The sequence below is a fragment of the Pleuronectes platessa genome, chromosome 23, assembly GCF_947347685.1.
Source record: "Pleuronectes platessa chromosome 23, fPlePla1.1, whole genome shotgun sequence".
NCBI lineage: Eukaryota > Metazoa > Chordata > Actinopteri > Pleuronectiformes > Pleuronectidae > Pleuronectes > Pleuronectes platessa.
Genome location: NC_070648.1, coordinates 16339256 through 16356725, shown reverse-complemented (window position 1 = coordinate 16356725; position 17470 = coordinate 16339256).

Below are 17470 nucleotides of genomic sequence, written 5' to 3'. Positions count from 1 at the left end.
AGGGCACGGCCGGTGCTGGTGCTTGGTCTCTCCTTGGAGGCCCGGGTCAGCGAAATCTGACTAAGTGTGGAATGGAGAACCAAGGGCGCGAGGCTTTTTAACCCAGGCCCATGGGTGATAACACTCAGGACGGAGGCTTAAGTGTGGGTCTCCGGTCACGGCCGGTGCTGGTTCTGGGTCTCTCCATGGAGTCCTGGGTCAGCGAAATCGGACTAAGTGTGGAATGGAGAACCAAGGGCGCGAAGCTCTTTAACCAAGGCCCATGGGTGATAACACTCAGGACGGGGGCTTAAGTATGGGTCTCAGGGCACGGCCGGTGCTGGTGCTGGGTCTCTCCTTGGAGGCCCAGGTCAGCGAAATATGACTAAGTTTGGAATGGAGAACCAAGAGCGCGAGGCTCTTTAACCCAGGCCCATGGGTGATAACACTCAGGACGGGGGCTTAAGTGCGGGTCTCAGGGCACGGCCGGTGCTGGTGCTTGGTCTCTCCTTGGAGGCCCGGTTCAGTGAAATGTGACTAAGAAAGAGATCTAAACACAGGAAACTGATATACATATGTTTCCTTTGATTCCTTTGGAGATAACCATAGGAAATATGGGTAAGAACGGGAACCAAGGATCCTTTGGAGATAAGCATAGGAGTGTTTCCTTTAAAGAGGATCATAGGAATGTTTCCTTTTGAATTACTCATAGAGAGACCCAAATATTGCACTTCCGTAACCCCTAGTGTGGGACATTTCTAGGCATTTTGCTGTAATGTAAAGTGCCTACAAGTGTCCCATGTATTGTATTACCCTAACACCAAAGGTGTGGGACATTTTCAGGCATTTTGCCTCAATGATAAGTGCCTAGAAGCGTCCGGCTCATTCTGATTGGTTGGGACATTTCTAGGCATCTTTGCTATAATGTAAAGGGCCTACAAATGTCCCATGTATTGTTTTTTTCCCTAACACAAAGAGTGGAACATTTCTAGGCATTTTCAGCACTCAGGGTGAGGGCTTTAGAGTGGGTCCCGGGGCTCAGCCATATTTGGAGTTTTTTTCTCCCATGTTTTGTATTTTTCCCCATGAAAACGTGTGGGACATTTCTAGGCATTTTTGCTGTAATGTAAAGTGCCTAGAAGTTTCCCAAGTATTGTATCTTTCCCTAACACAAAGAGTGAGACATTTCTAGGCATTTTCAGCACTCAGGACGGGGGCCTAAGTGTGGGTCCCCTGGCACGGCCGGTGCTGGTGCTGGGTCTCTCCATGGAGGCCCGGGTCAGCGAAATCTGACTAAGTGTTGAATGGAGAACCAAGGGCGCGAGGGTCTTTAACCCAGGCCCATGGGTGATAACACTCAGGACGGGGGCTTAAGTGTGGGTCTCCGGGCACGGCCGGTGCTGCTGCTGGGTCTCTCCATGGAGGCCTGGGTCAGCGAAATCTGACTAAGTGTGGAATGGAGAACCAATGGCGCGAGGCTCTTTAACCAAGGCCCATGGGTGATAACACTCAGGACGGGGGCTTAACCCTTGTGTTGTCCCTGCTTCCCCATTCTGTTGGCTGTGAGCGTTTGGGTAGCCTGGGTCTCTGAGACCCGAAGGTTCGCACTGAGGGGCTTGCGCGGCCGCTCGCGTTGAGGGCCGTCACTCTGATCGGGGTCCCCGTGACCCTGAGACTCGCAACGCTTGACTGACACGCTCCATCCGTTTGTGTAATCGAAACCTGCTCCTGCTCGGTGATGAGAAGAAGAAGAAGATGAAGAAGGAGAAGAAGAAGAGAAGAAGAAAAAGAAGAAGAAGAAGAAGAAAAGAAGAAAAAGAAGAAGTAGAAGACTTGCTGCGTAATAATAACAAAAGAAATTACTTTTTATTTGTTTATTTCTTATAGTGTGCATGTTGGGAGTGAGTGTGGTGAGTGAGCTGGAGAAAGTTTGCTGCAGGTGGAGGCTCCGGCGTCCACAAGCTTACACGCCGACACGGCATCAAACTGTGTCCAGCTGTGGACTGCTCGGTGGAGGAGGACAGGCCGGCTGTGGGTGAAGTTTTGATGGGTATGACAGTGTGAAGTCTGCCTCACGTATGAACAGTGCTGTGGTGGTGTTTGTAGATAGCATAGAAAAAGTTAACCAGCTACTTGAGAGGGGAGTGGTGACTCAGGGCTCCTTCACACCTGTTGTTGTCCCTGGCCGATCCGGTCAAGAAGGTGCTCAAATGTAATGTGCCCCCGTTTCTGAAAAATGAGGGAACATCCCCTGACTGCCTTTGGGGATGCTGGGGCCTCTTTGTCTCTCTCTCTCTCTCTCTCTCTCTCTCTCTCTCTCTCTCTCTCTCTCTCTCTCTCTCTCTCTCTCTCTCTCGTGCGCATGCGGAGCAAGTGAGTGGAACCTGAGTGAGTGGTGCGTGAGTGTGGCCGCTGTGCCAATTTTTTCATTGCTTTCTTCTACTTTTTCTCGTCTTTTTTTTTCACGGTCGTTTGTATGACTATTTGTGGGGTTTTTTAGGTTTAGTTTGGGTGGGTTGTTTTGGAGTAATTCGGGTGTTTCTTTTATTTCTTTGCCGAGGCGTCCACCCCGGCCGGGGAGCACGGCGTCTTTAGGCACGGGAAATGTTTGGGTCTTTAACGCGGCGGCATGCCGTTAAAATAGCAGCAAAAGCCAGCGTTGAAGAGTGTAGTTTGGCTGTTGGTGATTTGGTCGGGCACGACAAAATTCTCTCTGCAGCCCGTATGAACAAGGCAGTTGTTTTGTTTCTTGAGACGGTGGAACTGGCAAATGAGGTGATTGAAAAGGGAGTATTAATTGGTGGTATTTTCACCCCCGTGCTCTCTTTATCAGCACCCTCTAAAAAAGTAATAATATCAAACATTCCGCCCTTTATTAAGGATGAAATATTAATTGAAGCTCTATCCCGTCATGGCAAACTGGTATCACCCATAAGGAAGATAGCGATTTTCAACAGCAATCCACTCCTGAGACATGTTGTGTCGTTCAGACGTTTTGTTTATATGATAACGAAAGAAAACAAAGATTTAGACTTTACTCTGAATGTGCCGGTGGAGGGGTTTAATTATTCGGTTTATGTGTCCTCCTGTCTGATAAAGTGTTTTGGCTGCGGCCGGGCTGGTCACTTGGTGCGTGCTTGCCCAGACAGAATGGATAATACTCCCGCTGAGGGGGTATCTAATAGCGAGCAAGCCCCCAGGGTTAACGTTCCCAATAATGGGGAGAGTGCAGAAGCAAATAACGCTACGACAGAGGGAGAGGGGGAGATTTCCTCAGCTGAGGTAGGCCCCATGCATAGGCCCCGCGCACCTTCCCCTGAGCCAGCAGGGGAAGGTGCGTCCCAAGCTGAGCCCGTAAACGCAGATGGTTCCCAAACTAGTAGAGCATTAGAAAATAAGTATTCAACGGATGAGATGGATGCAGAGGATGAAAGCTCTCAAGGGGAAGCGGAGGATGAATTTAAAGTTTTTAAAGATCCAAGCGTGCCCCCCAAAACTCGTAAGCGAACACAAAATGATGAGTCTGCTAAAACAAAAAAATTAAAGCCTACACGAGGCATAAATAAATCTACAGTCGAAAGCGACCTAGAGTCTGACTGTAGTGTGGATTGTAGCTTGCGAAAGGGTGGCTATACCACTCAAGATTACACCGTTGAAGACATTCAACTTTTTCTGAGTGAAACGAAGAATGTCAGAAATATTCACATCGATGATTTTTTTCCTGATCTTGAGCAGTTCATGGCTAAAACAAAGCAGTTCATTTCGGACGGGCTTTTTTCGAACACTGAAGTTTACCGTTTAACAAAGTTTCTCACTAAGTTAAATACCCTTCTCGGTAAAAACAGCAAACCAAAGAAGACAGCACCCAAACAAGCAGCAAAATGATTGATATTATACAGGTTATATTTATTTCTTATCTGTTTTTGATCATGGGTGATTTTCGTGTAGCCTCCCTAAATATCAATGGGGCCAGGGATCCCTTAAAAAGAGCACAACTTCACCTGTTGTCACGCATTAAGCGTCTAGACGTTATTCTATTGCAGGAGACACATAGTGACGCAAGGAACGCAGCTGATTGGGCACTAGAGTGGGAGGGTCTTACCCTTTTGAGCCACAATTCCAATGTTAGTGGTGGAGTTGCATGTCTGTTTGCTAAAAGTTTTAGTCCCATTTCGTACGAAGTGGTGGAAGTTATAGAGGGAAGATTATTAAAGGTTAGAGCCTGTTTTGAAAATTATGTTTTTGTTTTTATTTGTGTGTATGCCCCAACCATTGCAGCAGAAAGAGTGGCTTTTTTAGAAACATTGTCCACTGTTATTTCTGGATGCAATATTGAGGAATATCTGTTTATTGGGGGGGATTTTAATTGCACAGAGCAAGACATGGACAGAAATCATGTTGAGCCACATATGCTTTCACGCAAAAGACTTAGGCAGTGTATGCAGACACATGACCTAAGCGACGTATGGAGAAATTTTCACAAGGGGCAAAAACAATATACCTGGACTCATGTCTGTAGTAGTATGATTTCCTTAGCAAGGCTTGACAGGTTTTATTGTTTTAAATATCATCTTAATATGTTCAAAAATTGTGATATTACTCCTGTAAGCTTTTCAGATCACAGTTTGGTTGTGTGCAGTGTTTTCTTGAACTCAGTGAAGCCAAAGAGTGCTTATTGGCATTTCAACACCACTTTAACCCAGGATAAGGTTTTTAGGGATGTTTTTATAGCCTTTTGGGATGAGTTTTGTGAGTGCAAGGCATCTTTTAGTTCTTTACAACAGTGGTGGGACTTTGGCAAAATGCAAATCCAACAATTGTGTAAACAGTATACACGAAACATCACAAGTGACAGAACCCAGTCAATTGAAATTCTAGAAGCAGAGTTAGTAGAATTTCAAAATTTGGCTTACTCTACTGGGGATAATGATGACGTTGACAATTTGGCAACCAAGAAGGGCGCCCTAGCTGAGCTGTTAGGTCTTAATGCACAAGGGGCATTGGTCCGCTCACGCTTTCAGTGTATAGATCAGATGGATGTACCTTCAAAGTTTTTCTTTAGCTTGGAGAAGAAAAATGGCCAGAGGAAATGTATTCATTCTTTGAAATCTGAATCTGGAACCCTTTTGACCAGTGTGCATGATATTCGAAGTAGAGCTACACGGTTTTATAAAGAGCTATACAGGAGCGAACTAAGCGGTGAACAGGCTGACAGTGTGTTCATGGAGGGATTGCCTCAGGTTTCAGCGGAATCCTTGGCCGAGCTTGATTCAGCTCTGACGTTGGAGGAACTGGAGAGGGCCTTTCAAGGTATGGAGTGTGGCAAGGCCCCTGGCCTGGATGGAATCCCTATAGACTTTTATAAATCTTTTTGGTCTGTGGTGGGGGAGGATTTGCTTGCAGTGCTCAACGACAGTCTTGCTGGAGGACTCCTGCCGGTGAGCTGTCGTAGGGCAGTCCTCACACTTCTACCTAAGAAGGGTGATCTCACTGATATAAAGTGCTGGAGACCCGTGTCGCTCCTGTGTAGTGATTATAAATTATTATCCAAAGCCCTGGCCAACAGACTATGTAGGGTGATAGACCAGGTCATACATCCGGACCAAACATACTGTATCCCCAGTAGATCCATTTTTGATAATGTTGCTCTAGTACGTGATGTTATAGATATGGCAAAAATGTTAGGGCTTAAGGTGGGGTTGGTCTCATTAGACCAAGAGAAAGCTTTTGATAGGGTGGAGCATAGTTATCTGTGGGACACCTTATATGCCTTTGGATTCAGTGAAGGCTTCATTCAGAAGGTCAGGGTTCTGTACAGTGATGTGGAGAGTATTCTCAAAGTCAATGGTGGTTTAGGTGCTCCCTTCAAGGTTGGCAGAGGTGTGAGGCAAGGATGCCCTCTGTCCGGTATGTTATATTCTTTAGCAATAGAGCCTCTTTTGCAGAGATTAAGGATAACTCTAAGAGGGGTGTCTGTGCCTGGGTGTGTGGTACCTCTTCGTGTGTCAGCCTATGCTGATGATATAGTTCTGATGATTAGTGGGAGAAGGGATATAGAGATGGTGGTGGACATCCTTAAGACGTTTGGGTTACTCTCATCAGCCAGGGTTAACTGGTCAAAAAGTGAGGCTCTATTGCTGGGTCAATGGGTGGAGGGGGTGCCAAGGCTCCCAGATAATTTAAGATGGAGGAAAGATGGGTTCAAGTATTTGGGCGTCTTTCTGGGGAACGATGAAGTCATGGGAAGAAATTGGGAGGGGGCAGTTGAAAGTGTTAAGGGGAAGCTCGAAAAGTGGAAGTGGCTTTTGTCTAAAATGTCTTACAGGGGGCGTGTACTCATCATTAACAATCTGGTAGCTTCGTCCTTCTGGCATAGACTAGCCTGTGTAGACCCTCCACCTGATATGATGCAGAAGATTCAGTCTGTTTTGGGGAATTTTTTTTGGGATGGGCTGCATTGGGTACCTCAATCTGTTTTGTTTTTGCCAAAAGATGAGGGGGGGCAGGGCCTCATACACTTACAGAGCAGGACTGCAGCTTTTAGACTGCAGTTTGTAAAAAGGCTCTTGATTGGGCCTACAGAGGTTGCATGGAGGGGTTTGAGCTGTGCTATACTGAAAATGGGGGGGGATTTGGGGTTAGACAAATCTTTGTTTTTGATGAAACCAGATGTGAGGTTGTTTTCAAAGTTGCCACCGTTTTATCGCAGTTGTTTTAAAGTCTGGGCCTTGTTTAATGTCAGACGTTTTGGCCCTGCAATCTCCTTACATTGGCTCTTGCAAGAGCCTGTGGTTGGAGGTGCTCGCCTGGATGTCTCCTCGACCAACTTCCCGGCGCTACAGAAGATGCTGTGTGGCGCCAAGATCGTCACGTTGAAGGATGTAGTGGATCTGACGGGGCCAGAATTTGGAAATAGGAGGGGGTTTGCTGATGCTTTGGGGCTGAGGTCGCTTCGGGTGGTTTCGCAGCTCCTGGAAAAATGGCGTGCTGCCTGTACCACAGATGAGACTGAACTGCTTGTGGACTATTGTGCAGGGGTGTCTCGTCCGGACAAGCAGGACTTTTTTCCTCGGCTGGTAGTCTGGCCCAATCTGGACGAGTGTACAGGTCCACTTCTATCTAGGAACCCAAACACTTTGCTGCTAAATATGGTTACAGGGAAACAGCTGTATCATGCATGTGTCAAAGCTTTTAATAAGAAAAGTTTGGAGGGCAGGGTTGACACACCGTGGAGCGCTGCTCTCAAACTGAATAGTGGGGTGAGGCCGGAATGGAGAGCTCTTTATAAACCACCATTGGCTAAGAGAGTGTGTGATTTACAGTGGAGAATTCTTCATGGAGCAGTTGCTGTCAATGCATTTGTTTCAGTGATAAACAGAAATGTAAGCCAAGAATGTCCTTTCTGTCAACAAAGAGAAACCGTTTTTCATGCTTTTACACTTTGTTTAAGGTTAGAACCTTTGTTTTGTATGCTGAAGGATGTGTTTGGTGCATTTAGTGAAGTTTTCTCCACTGAGACGTTTGTCCTTGGTTTTAAATATGTTAAGAAAAAACAAAATGTATGTAAAATTTTAAACTTCGTCCTAGGTCAAGCCAAGATGGCTATTTACATTACTAGGAGAAATAAGGTCGAGCAACAACCAGGGACTAATGTCATTGCTCTGTTTCCTGCCCTGGTAAAAGCCAGAGTTGTGGTTGATTTTAGGTTTTATGAGCTAATGGAAAATCTTGAAACATTTAAGGATGTATGGTGTGTCAAAGAAGCGATCTGCACTGTAAAAGAAAATGAATTGCATTTTAGCCATATTTTATAATTTATTTGTGTTTGTTTATCAGGTTTAATTCTCTATTTCTTTGATGGAAAGGAATAATTGATTATTCCTACTTTTTTTGTTCTGTAAAACCGAATAAAGTAGGTATTAAAATCTCTCTCTCTCTCTCTCTCTCTCTCTCTCTCTCTCTCTCTCTCTCTCTCTCTCTCTCTCTCTATATATATATATATATATATATTTCTCCTTCTCTCTCTATATATATATATATATCTCCCTCTTTCTCTCTCTCTCTCTGTGTGACTGGCTGCTCTGTGATCATCAGCTGACTATGTTCACATGACAGTGTTTTCGCTTCATTGTAGGGCCTTTATTTCTTCTGGAGTCATGTGTGTGAAGTTAGATGACATGGACGAGGTTGTTCCGGCCCCCACATGGGTGCGTTGCAAAACTCTTTATCACACCATTGTGTCGTGAGGACGTTCATGCACAAAAAGAAAGACAATCCCTCCAGCAGCTTATGGTTTAGGCTGAAAAGATGATAAATAAAGTGTGTGTCTTTATCCCTGCTACACTCTCATTGTCAATTCTTTTTACGTTATGTTTTATGAAAATAGATGCTACGATGATCACTTATCCAACCTTTTCTTATTGCTCAGTGATCGTTGAAAAAACAAAATTACAATACAGTGCAGCAGCACATAAAATAATACAGGGGAAGTATACTGGTCTAGCCATTATCAGTTACGTTCATATGCCGCATAAACCGAACACCAGATACTGAAGTGGGTGGTGAGATGTATTTACTACATGTACAGCAAATCTATAAGGTGAATCATTGCTTTTCAATATAATGAAAAGTTATATTTTCATTAATATTATGTTCCTTTTTATAAGATCATGGCTTAGATTCATATGTTTTTTTTTGTCAGATGTCCATTCAGTTTGTGGGTAAAAATCAGGATGAAATACAAGAAGGATAAATACAAAATAATAAATGCATGTGTGGATTTCTTTTTGGCAAATTTTAAAATCTACTCTGTGCACATATTTGAATCCAGGCTATGCAGAGTATCACTGTCTATTTTATAAAAGTTCAGCTTCAGGAAAAACATAGCTGCCTGTGGTCACATGTCAGTGTTGTGCCTTCACTGTGGAGTCATTCTTCTTTCAGGAGTCATAAGACTTCACACACTCACCCCCACTTTCACCACCTGACTTACAGTATTTCACCATCAGACACACTTTATATTGCTGGACACTGTCAGCTAGGATCATTCGAGCTCAGAGTTACAGAGAAGACAGACCAACACGGCCGCTGTCTTTGGCAGAGAGAGTGAAAAGGCAGGATTCATTTCGAAGGAGGGAAGCCATCGTAGGGTGAGTAAAAATCAGCTGTTGTTCAGTGATCGTTGAAAAAATTAAATTACGATACAGGGGCAGAGTGTTTTACTTTTTTTTTACTTTTATCTCCGCACGCCACACACTCCAAGTTGCGCCCGCGGTAGGGAATGTCTCCAGTATGGGTCTCAGCAACCCAAGGACGTGAGCCGCGGGGCCCGCACGGCCGCTCGTGTTGAGGGCCTTATCCCCGATCGGGGGTCGGTCCGGGACCCTGAGACTCGCGATGCCGGCTCGGTCCAGCTCCCAGCGTGTCATTGTCAATTTTTTTTACGTTATGTTTTTTGAAAATAGATGCTACGATGATCACTTATCCAACCTTTTGTTCTTGCTCAGTGATCGTTGAAAAAACAAAATTACAATACACTGCAGCAGCACACATCTCTCTCACTCTGTGTGAATGGCGCTCTTGGATCATCAGCCGCTTCTGATGTTCACATGTCACACACACACACACACACACACACACACACACACACACTTCACCAGCTAACGTTTTTTTTTATCTCCGCACACCACACTCCAAGCTGCGCCCCGGTGTGACGTGGGGCCGGTCGGCAGCCCGCGTTGGGGAGTGTCTCCGGTCTGAGTCTCCCTGAGCGACCCGAGGATGTGAACCGCGGGGCTTGCACGGTCCCTCGCGTTGAGGGCAGTGTCTCCAATCGGGGGTCTGCGGGACCCGAGGGCACGCGCAGCGAGCCTGCCCGGCTGCCTGTATCTATTGACCGGAATGAACTGAACCTGTTCTTGCGCACGCGCACGCACACAAACACATGCTGGGTCAACCAGACCCTGGGACAACACAAGGGTGTTAAGTTTGTTGCCCCTTCGCCGTATCACCGGGTGATAATTTATTCTGTTTTTTAATCCAAAATAAGATATTTACATGGTGAGTAAGTACAGTTTTATTAGCTGATCGCTGTAATAATGAATCATGCATTTTGCTGTGTGTTGCGAAAAAAAGAGTATGGAATGAATATGTGTATGATTCGAAAGGTAAAGTATACTGCTATAGCCAATGTATAAAAATGCCAATATATAAAAATGCAGGATTGCTTGACGCTGTCAAGCTAAGATCATTCGAGCCGATGTTACAGAGAAGGCAGAACAACACGGCCGCTGTCTACAAAGATCTTTAGATGGCAGAGAGAGTGAAGAGGCAGGATTCATGTGGAGGAGATGATGAGACGAAGAAGAAGAAGAAGAAGAAGAAGAAGAAGAAGAAGAAGAAGAAGAAGAAGAAGAAGAAGACTTTGACTTTTAAATAACTTTATTTAAGAGACATTATCAAAATAGCTCTTAATTACTCAAAAATTACTTTTTTTTTTTGGGAAAAGACAAGGGATGAAAACATTATATACACGCACACATCATAAACCAACCCTAAAAAGTTAAAACCAGAGACTGGTTCTCCCCCAGTGAGCATAGGACCTGTCCCACCCCCCACACAGCCCTGAAACCCTCCAAATTGCTAGTAAGTGTAAGATACGCATGTTCAATGCTCAGCCGAGCTGCCACAAACCCCCTCAAACAGCGCAGTGGATCTGTCCATCCTCCCCCAGCCATTTTGTTTTTTCTACTAATCCAGGTTGCCATCTTTGCATTAGAAAAAAGAAAATTCATTAAAACCATAGTATGTTTTTTTCTTGCTGTGTACTTGGGTCCAAACACAAAAAGTGGCAACGAGAAAACCTCTCCTAACCCCCCCACCCACTCCTGCAGCTGTTTAAACATTTCAGCTAACCTGGGACAGGACACCACTAAGTGCTCCAGGGTCTCAGGCAGTGAACAGAATGGACACCCCCCCTCAGTGCTTGGGTCCAGGTGAGCTCTGTATCTGTTTGTAGCTAGAGCTCCATGTATAATTCTCCACTGGATGTCTGCCATCCGTCTCTCCACCGGAGGTTTATACAGGACCCGCCAGCTGCCACTAGGGGAATAGTCTGAGCCAAAAACCTCAATCCATTTCGACTCCCTGACTCCTTCAAGAGAGCGACAGTTCAGGACCTTCACGCAGCTATGGTAGAGCTGTTTCCCTCCAGAGTTGTTGAAGGTGCCCAGTGCTGGAGTCCTGAGGGCTAGCAGTTGGCCGCTCTCTTCTGTCCACTCCCCCACTGCAGGACTCACCTTCAGGATAGGGAACACGTATTCCTGTGTTTTGGTCCACTGGTCCGCCTGACTTTTGTTCTGGGCGAAGGTCCGCAGAGCCTGGGGCAGTGCCTGCCACACCTCATCCACGAGGCTCCGCAGCATTCTGGTGGATCGAATTCCCGTCACCTCTGCCAGCCTCTCAAGTGACGTCCGGGTCAGGTGGCCCAGCTTCACTATTCCTGCCTCCCTGAACTTGTTTTTTACCGTTGTTGAAGTGGGTGTGGACTGAAGTGACCAGGAAACCATTATCAAACAGTGGCTCCTCAAATAGCCACATCCCAGGCGCGGGGTCAGGAGGTCTCGTGAAGTTGAGTGTCCTCCAGGCATCTATCACAGAGGTGTAAAACTGCGTGAGTCCAGTTAGTTTGTGCTGCGGAGAGTTCAACAGGAACAGCTGTTTGTCATAACCAAGGCCCCCGGCTCTCCAGAGCAGCAGGCGTGCCACAGCCGACCAGCACAGTGTGGGGCCGTACAGGAGCCTCTGGGCTGCCTGCAGTCTGAAGGCAGCAGTCCTGGCGATGATGTCGGTTAGTCCATGGCCCCCCTCTGCCACAGGGAGGTACAGCACGGACGCCCGCACCCAGTGGTGACCCGACCAGAAGAAGTCGACCAGGAGCCTCTGTAGTTGCTCCATGAGTCCCGGTGGAGGAGTGAGCACATAGAGTCTGTGCCACAGGGATGCTGCAACCAGGTTATTGACTATCAGACTTCTTCCCCTGTAGGACAACTGGGGTAGCAACCATTTCCATTTAGACAACTTGACCTGCACCTTTCCCAGCACTCCCTCCCAGTTCTGCCTCTCTATCTCTTCACTGCCGATATGCAAGCCGAGGACTTTTAACCCTTTAATTCCCCATGTCAGGTTCCCAGGGAGACGGGGTACTCTCCCTGCGTCCCACTGACCAATCACACAGGCTTCACTCTTACCCCAGTTAACTTTTGCCGATGAAGCCTTCGCATACAATGACAGACTGCCCTCTAATTCTTGTATGTCTGCGTGATCCTTGACAAAGATGTTCACATCGTCCGCATAAGCTGATATTACTATTGGGGGGCTGTGAGCCAGCTCAGGCAGACGCAGGCCTTTCAGCCGAGTCCTGAGCCGACACAGGAGCGGTTCGATTGCCACACTGTAAAGTTGGCCTGAGATGGGGCATCCCTGCCTTATCCCTCTTTCAACTGGTACAGGTCTGCTCAGCCCTCCCCCCACCTTCAAAACACAACACGTATCATTATATAATAGTTTCACCCAGGACAGAAAATGCTCCCCAACACCGAAAGCCTGCAGTGTGGAAAACAGGAATGAACGATCGACACGATCAAATGCTTTTTCCTGGTCAATGGAAATAATGCCAATATTAATATTACACGTTGTACACAGATCAAAAATGTCTCTCATTAAAAACAAATTGTCTTGCATTGACCTACCTGGTACACAATAGGATTGGTCAGCACCAATAAACACTTCCATAAAAACCTTGAATCTATTTGCTAAAACCTTAGATAAAACTTTATAGTCACTACATAAAAGAGAGACGGGTCTCCAGTTTTTCAGCAGGGTCAGATCCCCTTTCTTCGGCAGGAGTGATATTACAGCTCGTCTGCAGGAGGCTGGAAGAAGCCCCTTCCCAAACGACTCCTTCAAGACATCCAGCAGATCCTGTCCCATAATGTTCCAGAAATGTTTTAAAAAATCTGCCGGTAATCCATCCAAACCTGGTGACTTGCCTGCAGCCATCTGCGAAACTGCAGTGGTCAGCTCCTCCAGAGTGATGTCCGAGCTCAGGATGTCCCTCTCACCTGGACTCAGCTGTGGGAGGTCCTGCAGCAACTCGGCCACAGCTTCAGCGTCACACTCCTCTGCCCCACTGAGGTCGGAATAAAACTCCACTGCGTGTCTCCTCATCTCGGCTGGTTCTGCTGTTATATTCCCATCCGGCAGCCGGAGACCCACCATCTGCTTCCCCTGGGCCACGGATCTCTCCAGATTAAAAAAGAAAGAAGTGGGTGCGTCTATGTCTTTTAATTTCTGGAACCGAGCTCGAACCAGAGCTCCTTTGGCCTTCTCCTGGAGAAAGGAGTTTAGTTGTTGTTTTTTAGTTTTTAATGTCTCCGTGTTGGTAGGTACACTTTCCAGCTCCTTTATGTCGGCCTCTAGCTGCTCCATTGCTCTTTTAATGTTCCCTGAAGAGTACGCAGTGTATTGCTGGCAGAACACCTTAATTTGACCCTTGCCAACCTCCCACCACTGACACAGGGAGGGAAACAACTCTTTCTTTGATTCCCAGTTGGCCCAGAACAGCTTAAAATTCCCACAGAAATTTAAATCCTTTAAAAGCTTAACATTAAAATGCCAGAAGGATCCGGGCTTTCTAGCAGGAGATAAAAGTAGATCTACTAGAACTAAATGATGGTCTGTGAAGCCAACCGGGTGAATTTGACAGTTTGTCACACGGGTAATAAAAGGAGCGGATATGTAAAATCTGTCCAGCCGGGCACCATGGATCCTGCCGTCTGTTATCTTTATCCAGGTGTACTGCCTGGCCGAAGGATGTTGCCTCCTCCACGGGTCCACTAGATCTGCCTCCTTGACTGTCTGGCCCAGGAAAGAGGAGGACTGAGGATGGAGCTCCTGTCCTGTTCGGTCCAGATTGACATCCGTGCAGCAGTTCCAATCCCCCCCCATTACAATACATTCCCCTTGACCAACACTACCCAACATGTTTTTTAATAATTTAAAAAGAGTAACCCGTTCAGGACCTTGGTTGTGTGCATACACGTTGATTAAATTAAAAATAATACTGTGTATTTCTACTCTTATAGTATGAAACCTGCCTGCCACGCTCTCTGTGCTGGATAGAATTGTCATGTTTAAAGAGGGAGAAAATAACACAGCGACTCCTGCGCTCAGGTTAGAGCCATGGCTGAGTATGTGCTGCCCCCCCCACCATACTCCCCAGTCTGTCTCATTCAGGCAATCACTGTGTGTCTCCTGTAAAAAAAGGACATCCAGCTTTTTTACTTTAAAAAGTTCTGATACTAAAAACCTTTTCTGAGCACTTCTACCCCCGTTAATGTTTAATGAGGCTACCCGTAATGCCATGAGAGGATAAAAAATGCAGCTTAAAAAGACAAACAGGTACACACAGCAGAAAGAAAACACCCAGTGATGAATGGTCATGGTCAATTTTATTTACAACTTTTTCTTCTCTTGGACCGTATATTACATGGTAGACCTTTTTTAGCCGCAGTGACATGCTTCCTGAGCCTATACCTTCTATTCTCATCCAGGACATCCGTCCCCACCACCTTCTGCAGTGTACTGACTGTCTGAATGAACTTTTTTACGTCTTGGAAGTACTCCCCTACTTCCACTGCTTTGCCAAATGATTCATCCAGAAACTCATTGACCTCTTTTAATGAATATAAATCTGCGCTTAGTGAGATGCTGTCAGCTAGAGACACATTATCAGATTCATAATCTTCCTCCACATCCATCTCACTAACCTGACTGTTGTTTACTTCAGCCTGTGGTTCTGCCTGCTGTGCAGGACCACACTGCATCTCCTGTTGTTGCTCGGCAACAACCACCTTTTCTATTTCAACCTGTTTCTCACATCTCTTCTTCGACCTCACCGCAGCCACCGGCACTACCGGTACCACCGGAGCCGACCCGGGAGCCGCAGCCACCGGAACCGCATCCGCGGCACCGGGAGCCGCCGCCTCCGGAACCGCATCCGCGGCACCGGGAGCCACCGGAACCGCATCCGCGGCACCGGGAGCCTCAGCCCCCGTAACCGCATCCGCGGCACCGGGAGCCGCAGCCCCCGTAACCGCATCCGCGGCACCGGGAGCCGCGGCACCGGGAGCCGCCGCAGCAGAACCAGTAGCCGCAGAGGACGCAGCAGCACCGGCCGACCGGCCCCACGCAGGCCGAGTCACCCCAGCGCTGCCCTCCCCTCCTTCCGCTCCAGCGGCCCCCCCCGCCCGTCTCCCGTTCGGGCACGTCACTTTCTTGTGTCCCCCTTCTCCACACTGAAAACACTTCATGCTCCCCGAGCTCGCATAAACCATGTAGAACTGTTCCTCGTAGCGAACCCGGAAAGACACGTCTAGTGTCTGAGACTCATTCTCCAGAAACATGAAGGCTTGTCTCCTCAGAGACTGGACGTGCTTCAGCGTCGTGTCTCTGCACCCCAGAGCCACCGCGCGGAACCCACTCGCGAACTTCCCGAACCTCCTCAGCTTTCTCTCCAGAGCTTCATTGGGGATGAACGGGGGGACACCGGACACGGTGATCCGGGTGGAAGCTACCGCTAGCGGGGACACTTGAATGAACTCCTCCTCTAAAGTTAAACCGCTCTCAATTAGCTTAGTGACCGAGTCTGGATCTTTAAAAAAGATCACCAGCGCCTTGTTCATCCTGGAAGCGTAAGATATGTTCTCATGTCCCACCTGCTCCCCCACAGCCAACAGCACCTGCTCCACCGTGGAGCTGAGCTGAGGCACCAGCCTGACGCCATGTCTCAGGGACATCGGCGGCGTCCCTGCGGACGCCATCCCCCCCACAGACACGGCAAACACACAGACAAACTACACTAAACGTACACAAACACTACACAACAATGAACATACAATAAACATACAGAAATCTGAATAAGTTTGAACGCGCTTTCCTTCACCTCCTCTGTCTTCACAACTACACCTCCACCAACGAAGAAGAAGAAGAAGAAGAAGAAGAAGCTGTTGTTGGCTCTGAACTGGACTGCCTCACAAAAGTGGCAGAGAGTAAGACCCTGAGACAACGAGCACCGCACCCACTACACAGAAGTCTCATCGGACAGAGGAGGTTTTTTTTAGTCGCACAGACTCCTGACACTGTCATGCTCATCCGACAGGCCGAGGAGGTCCTTTGTCCCCAGGGCCGTTCAGCTACATAACGCCGTGCAGAAGGGTGGGGGGGAGGGGGGGGGGGTGATCTTCCCTGCATGAGTTTACCTCAGTCTGCCTTGCCCTTCTCTACTCTTCTCTGCTCATCTCATCTCATTATTATATACCAACCCACTGTCCATCCCTTTACTGGCTATACAGGCCACATGCAAAGCCTTTACCACTACATATTCAAAATATATTTAGATATTTATATATGTATATATATATATATATTTCTGCTGTTTTTATATATATACAGTTTATATTTTATATTTACTATCCACTCCAGCAGCACGAGAACACTTTCCTACTGGGCATTGACACAATCACATCATTGCATTCCATTCCTGTATCTGTAAATATGTTCTCCGTATGTGATATATGTATGTATGTCGGTGATGTGTTCAGTGTACAAGCTACTGGATGATATGAATTTCCCATGGGATTAATAAAGTACACATCTATCTATCGAAGAAGAAGAAGAAGAAGAAGAAGAAGAAGAAGAAGAAGAAGAAGAAGAAGACTCTTGGGCAGTAATAATAAAAAAAAGAAGCGAATTTTAATTATTTCTCCAACAGCTGCACGACACATGTAAAGACGTAGGCCGGTGTGACATGATGCCGGTCGCTTGTAAGTCGGGGTCCCCATAACTCATAAGGAACTCATAAGGACGTACCTGCACCAAAAGAAAGGCAGGTCCTCCAGCAGTTTATGGGTTAGGTTGAAAAGATGATACATAGCGTGTGTGTTTTTATCAATGCTACACTTGTCATTGTCCATTTTTTCAAGTAATGTTTTTAGGAAATTCATTTTCATTATTTCTCTTATAGCTGCACGACACATGCAAAGACCACGCTCCAAGTTGCGCGCCGGTGTGACCTAGGGCCTTTGGGATGCCCGCGTCGGGGAGTCTCTTCAAGATTCAACATTCAACGTTCAACATTTTGTATTGTCAAATGCACAACAATCACATTGTCGCAGTCGCTGGCAGTGAAATGCTTGAGTCACAGGCTCTCTTCTAGCAATGCTCACGTAATTACAACCTAAAATATAAAATAGAAATATTTTGAAATAGAATGAAATAGAATATCAAAATTTAAAATAGAAAATAAAGTATATATATATATATATATATATAATATATATTGTTAACAGCTGAAGAGAAAATAAAACATCAATAGTGGTAAGTTTGTGCGATGATGCAAATATGCAAATATGTCATGGTGCTGGTTTTTCGG